This window comes from Neofelis nebulosa, chromosome 6 (assembly GCF_028018385.1).
Source record: "Neofelis nebulosa isolate mNeoNeb1 chromosome 6, mNeoNeb1.pri, whole genome shotgun sequence".
NCBI classification, from domain to species: domain Eukaryota; kingdom Metazoa; phylum Chordata; class Mammalia; order Carnivora; family Felidae; genus Neofelis; species Neofelis nebulosa.
Genome location: NC_080787.1, coordinates 36,670,739 through 36,676,773, shown reverse-complemented (window position 1 = coordinate 36,676,773; position 6,035 = coordinate 36,670,739). Strand labels below are relative to the sequence as shown.

The following is a 6,035-nucleotide window of genomic DNA, read 5'->3' as shown; positions in this document are numbered from 1 at the left end:
GGACCGCGCCGGGGCTGCGGGAAGGAGGAAGGTCAGAGCCGAGGAGGCGGGGGGAGGAAGGAGGAGGCGTGCACAGATGGGCGCAGATTAGAGAGGCATTTTTAGCGAGCCAATGGCAGCTCGGCGCAGGGCGGCGCGGTGCCTGCGCAGGTGCCGAGGAGGCAGCTCCCGGCTTAGCTGGCGCCCGCGGAGGGGGGACCTGCTCCCCCAGGTCCGCGGCCGGCGCCCGCCTCCAGGGGCTGCTCCCGGCTGGCGCCCGCCCGCCCCTCGTTCCCACCCCCCCCCCAGCCCCCCTGCAACGGCTCTCCGGAGCCGGGGGCGTCGCTCCCCTCCCCTCATTGCCCTTTCCACACCTTCTGGGACATTCTTCTGGCCCTGACCGTCCGTCTGTCGGTTTCTGGCCTCTCCTAATCCTACGTGTTCTGGTACGAGCGGGTGCGTGTATGGTGAGAGTGAGTGTGTGTGTGTGTGTGTGTGCGCGAGCGCGCTCTGGAGGGACGGCCCCACCTCCCCCATCCCATCCTCCCCCGCCCCCACATCACCTTCGCCCAGAAGTGCCCCCGTTGACCCCATGGGGCAGGCATTAAACCTCGTGCCCTAGTTCCTGTTGGACGTGCTGTCCCCAAGATAGACCCTAGGCCATCTCCTTGGGGCTGGGGGGGGGGGGGGAGGGCGGGGAGTGGGGGGAGGGTTGTTGTAACCCCCACCGGCTTTGCCTTGACCCCTCGCTCTTCTTGCCCTGAACCGGGAATGTTTCGGGGGGAGCGTGGACACTGCAGGGAGACTGGGGCAGCTCTCCTCACTGTAGATAGATGCAAGGGGCTGATGATTTATTCAACACCGATCTGTTGAGAGCCTATCTTGTGCAAGGCACCACCGGGGCTGGGCTCCCTCCGGTAGAGTGCAAAACAGACCAAATCTCTACCCTCAGGCAGAGCATGTGTGAGGGGAAAATGCTGAGTATAATAAATAGTATAAAGAATATGTTTTAAGATTGTATGCACAAAGTAGGAAAATAAAGCTAGGGAAAGGGGAAGATAATGGGAGTGTTCACAGGGTGATTAGGTACTAGGCATTTATGGGGAACGGGGGTGGCTGAATCTGATTGTAAGACCCTCAGGTGGTCCTGCAAACTCTCCTTAGCCACAGACCTCACCACTCCCTATTGTGTGTACCTGGGCTGATCACACATGGTTCCTGCCATCCCTCTCCCATCCTCCCTCACCAGAGGCACCGAACGAAATTCATGACCCTAGTGACCAGGGGGAATGCCCACGTGCAGCATTTGTTCAATGAGAATTCTCTGAGTACTGATTTCCTGTTAGGTGTTAGAGCCTGGAGGAATTCAACACCTAGTTAGGGGGGCCAGATGACAGTACCTACCCCAAGGATGAAGAGGATAGCCACATGAGTGCACAACGTCCCAGAGAAGGTCAAAGGGCTCTGGTTTAGGGTCATCCAGGGAGGCTTCCTGAAGGAGGCAGCATCCCGATGAGTGTGCTGGGATTCTGATGAGCCAGATGGGGCAAGAGGCAGCAAAGGATCATTGAGACAGGCCAGCAAAGCCAGGAGACATTTGGCAGGTGGCTGGGCTGGGGTCCCAGAGCATACTGGACACCCTCCATGTAAGGAATACGTCCATGTCTGGAGCTGATGAAATCCCACCATCTTCCACACCCTAGCAGTTCCTGGTTCCAGTTGCCCTCTCATCAACCTGGAATTTCCCATTGCCAGGAGGAGATGTGTTGAGCATGTAGAGGAGAAATCACGGACTCCACTCAATTGCTTGTTTGCTGGGTAAAAAAGGACATATTACTTAACCCCTCTGAGGTTCAACTTCCTTATCTTAATAAGCTGTGTGACAACTTACTTAATTGATCTATGCCTTGGTTCCCTTGTTTGGAAAATGGACACGGCAACAACACCTGCCTCACAGATCCTGTGAATGTTACACAAGACAATAAAGATGAATTGCTTAGCACGTAAGTACTCAGAGACTTTTCTTGTTTTTATTATCACGATAATTACACTTGCTTCACAGGGTTGTTGGAATTAGACAAAGGATGTCAGGCACCTAGTTTAGTGCCTGGAACATAACAGGTGTGAAATAAATCGTGACTATTATTACCATTAACTACATGTACCCCGAAATCTCTCCCCTTTTGGTCTACCGTGGTGCTGTGACGTTCCTGTTAGAATTTTCTTAATGTGAAGGGGCTAATTCCCCAAGAGCTCTTAAAATACAATCTGGGATGGATAGACTACAATACCTGCCCCTCCCCTACGTTAGCCTGCTTTGATGTAGATGGAATGGAGCCCAGGACTGGTATGTTTTAAAAAGGTAGTAAAATCCAGAGCATGGGACACTGACGGATAAAAGACGCTCGGTGTCCCTTGGCAGCCAGGCATTTGGTGGAGGATGGTAAGAGTGGGAAGGGTATGGGTATTCCCAGGGGATGGGGTCATAATGCAGAGGGGAAGAAGGGCTAGGGGGCTGGAGGTTGACAGAAGCTGAAACCAGTTAGGGCAGCTGTGGGAAGGAGAATAGAGGGTTAGACCTGATGGGGCAGATGATGGAGAGAGCAGTAGGGAAGTGAAGAGGCTGACAGGCTGGGCTTACTCCCCTTGAAGTTGAGATATGCCCAACCTAGAATTAAGACCCTAGCAGCCCAAGCCCTGGGGGGAGGGGGGGGGGGAAATGGGAGTGGAAAACACACACACACACACTGGTCCATGTGTAAACAAAATAACATTTTATTTTGGAAATTGACACAGAATTTCCATGCTTCTTAAAATTGAACTAGCTTCCTTCTCCATTTTCTGATTGTAAAACTTATGCTTATCAGAGCTGACCACCCCCATCTCTCTCCCCCCTTATTGTTCTGTGCCCCATCCAGAGAATAATACATTTATCTGTTTCACTCTTCAAGGCACTTTTCACATCTCTTGTTTCCCCAACAATTCACTGTTCTCAGTCCCATTAAGTTCCAGATACAGGGATTCAATGGGACCCTTCTCCCCACTGAGAGCCCCAAGCCATGCCTCGGTCATGCTAGCCTCCTGCGCTAGACTCGGCATGCCACACAGAGCAAGGAGGCAGGCACAGCCCTCCCCGGATGAGTTTCCAATGCAGACAAGACAAAAAGGACATGTTCAGACCGGCACTGAACAAGCCTGTGGAATCCACCAATGAGCGAATAATGGATTAGTGATCAACATCACATGGTTAGCCTGGGAACGGTGGAGGGGAGATGGGAAAGATTTGGATTCCCTTTTTGTTCCATCCAATATGGAAGGCTTCAAGGAGGAGGTGAAGTTTTGAAGAGTTTCTCTATACTCCCCACATCTCTGGTTGGAAAGGAAGGGCAGGAAGTGTGTCCCAATTTTGACAGAGCAGGACTCTGAAGCCCAGAGAGGAAAAGTGACTCGTCAAGGTCACACAGCGCATCGGTGACAGAGCTGGGCTAAAAACAGATCTCCTGACTTTTGGTCAGGTGCTGTCATCACCAGATTCCTCTACCTCCCCCGCAAACCTGCACGGAGGTGGGGCAGGACAGAGCGGGGAAGCCATTGGCCCAGGAGCCCATGGTGTTTTATTTTTTGAGCTGCCTCCCAACAGCACAGAGGTGAGCAAGACACCCCCAAGGGACAAAAGTACTGTAAAAACAGCCTCACAGCCCCTTCTGCCCTCTCCTTATCTTCCCACCAGCTGGCTTCACACTTGCAAATTGGTTTCCATCACCTGCTGGGTGGACAGAGGCTGTTGCCAGCTGTGCCCTGAATCTGGAGACCAAAGTGTCAGGAGTCTTGGAATTGTAGCTTTCTCTGCTCATGACTCATGCCAGGGGGGTTAAAAAGGTCCCGAAGACCTATTGTCTTGACAAGACATTCAATCTTGGGAGGTGCCCAGAGTTGGGACCCAGACTATGCATGAGAGAGGGCACACCCGAGGACATACACAGACAATGGCGAAGTCAGAGTGCTTTTCTTAGACCAGGCACTTTCCAAGCACTTTACACACATTAACTATGAGGATAGGTTCGATTACTACAGACGTGGAAACGAAGGCCCAGAGAGGTTAGGTAACTTGCCCAAGGTCACACAGTTGGTAAGCAACAAAGCTGAAATTCAAACCCAGGCAATCTGGTTCCAAAAGCCAGGCTTTTAATCATTTAGCTAGGAAAGGAGCAAACACTTACTGAGGGTCTTATTGTGTACAGGAGGATTTTACATGACCTCATTTAGTACTATTATCCCCATTTTACAGATAAGGAAACTGAGGTTTCGCCAGGTCTTTCCATGAGGCCTCAAAGCATAAAAAAGGAGATCTTTGATACGGTCCATAGGGTTTCTGCTCTGAAACACACGACAGTGGCCTGGACACCATCGCCACCTAGTGGCATTGTACCTTAAATGCGGGCAGGTTACCTAATTGGATGCTGGGTATCAAGTTCAACAACACCCAATGAAGATTTTGTGTTCTGGCTTTGGTTTTTAATTCGTGTCCTGAACAACAGAGAGACGTGGTTCACTAATATCTGATATTGAAGACGCAGTAATGGGCAGAGTTCACCATTTGTAATATCAGCCTCAAAATTAATACCTAGGGGAGAGGAATGTATATGGTGTGTTGATTTTTTAGTTTTCTAAGGGCTTTTGTATACATTATCTCCTTTGACTCTTACCACATCTGGTACTACTTTGACTCCTACTATTTTTTAAATGTTTATTTTTGAGGGGGAGGGGGAGAGGCAGAGAGAGAGGGGGACAGAGGTTTTGAATCCAACTCTGTGCTGACAGCAGAGAGCCCAGTGCAGGGCTTGAACTCACGAACTGTGAGATTGTGACCTGAGCGAAGTCAGACACTTGACCAACTGAGCCACCCAGGCGCCCCTTGACTCTTACTATTTTTAATGAGGAAATGAGATTTGTCAAGGGAGCCTTGATTGAGTTGGCATTGGAACCTAATCCTAGTGGCTCCAGAACCTGTATCTTATGATTGGAGAAGCCCCATTGGGTCAAACTCCCACCTTCCAGGCCCAGAGACTCCCCAAGGATTTCATGGGTCAGTGGCAGGCTTGAGTCTTGATCGCAGGTCTCCTGAATACTAGGGCTGAGTTCCTTTCCAACCCTGGACTGTGTTTTGGCTTCCAAAGCAAACCCTACCAGAAGGAAAACCAAGGTTTATGCAAAGGCTTTGCCATGAGGCTCACTGCTGCAAAACACCCCCTTCAGCCCATGGTCTCTGCTTTGCTGCTTTCCAGGCTGAGGGTCTGGGGTCTTCCTTCCAACTGGTTCTCCTTCATCATGCAGCCAGTGTTAGGCCGAGGAAGAGAAAAAAAAAATGACACTGGTAAATTTGTCTGCTCGCCACCCCCACCCTCCTGCCACTTGTCCCCTTTCATGCTGGTCCCCCCCCTCCCCATTCCAGAGCCAGGAAACCCAAGCCAAGAGGAAAATACCCTCATGGGATGTAGAGCAAGGGGACTGGAATCTGATCCCGGTTCTGCCACCAACTCTCCAGGTGGCCTCTCAAACCTCAGTTTCCTCACCAACACAATGGGTATGGATCCCAGCATAGTGTGTTAGAGCTGCAGACTGCAAACTACCCAAGTGCCCCTCCACATGGGATGTATTAGAAACGCCATGGCATAGCCAAGCAATGGAGTATTGTTCCTTTTTAAAGGAAAGCTATTTGGGGCGCCTGAGTGGCTCAGTCGGTTGAGTGTCCGACTTCGGCTCAGGTCATGATCTCGTGGTCTGTGAGTTCGAGCCCTGCATTGGGCTCTGTGCTGACAGCTCAGAGCCTGGAGCCTGCTTTGGATTCTGTGTGTGTGTCTCTCTCTCTGCCCCTCCCCTGCTCATGCTCTGTCTCTCTCGTGCGCTCTCTCAAAAATAAATAAGCATTTAAATAAAGGAAAACTATTTTATCTTATCTTACGTAGGCTTCAGGCCAGCACAGAGTCCAACGTGAGGCTTGAACCCACGACCCTGAGATCGAGAGTCGCATGCTCTACCAACTGAGCCAGCCAGGC

The 6,035-nt window shown here is 51.2% G+C and overlaps 1 non-coding gene across 1 annotated transcript; it reads right to left on the bottom strand.

Annotated features, from left to right (window-relative positions):
* Window positions 1–5,962: 5,962 nt before the first annotated feature.
* Window positions 5,963–6,035, bottom strand: TRNAE-CUC (transfer RNA glutamic acid (anticodon CUC)). The gene has a single exon. It is a non-coding gene; the product is annotated as a tRNA-Glu (tRNA).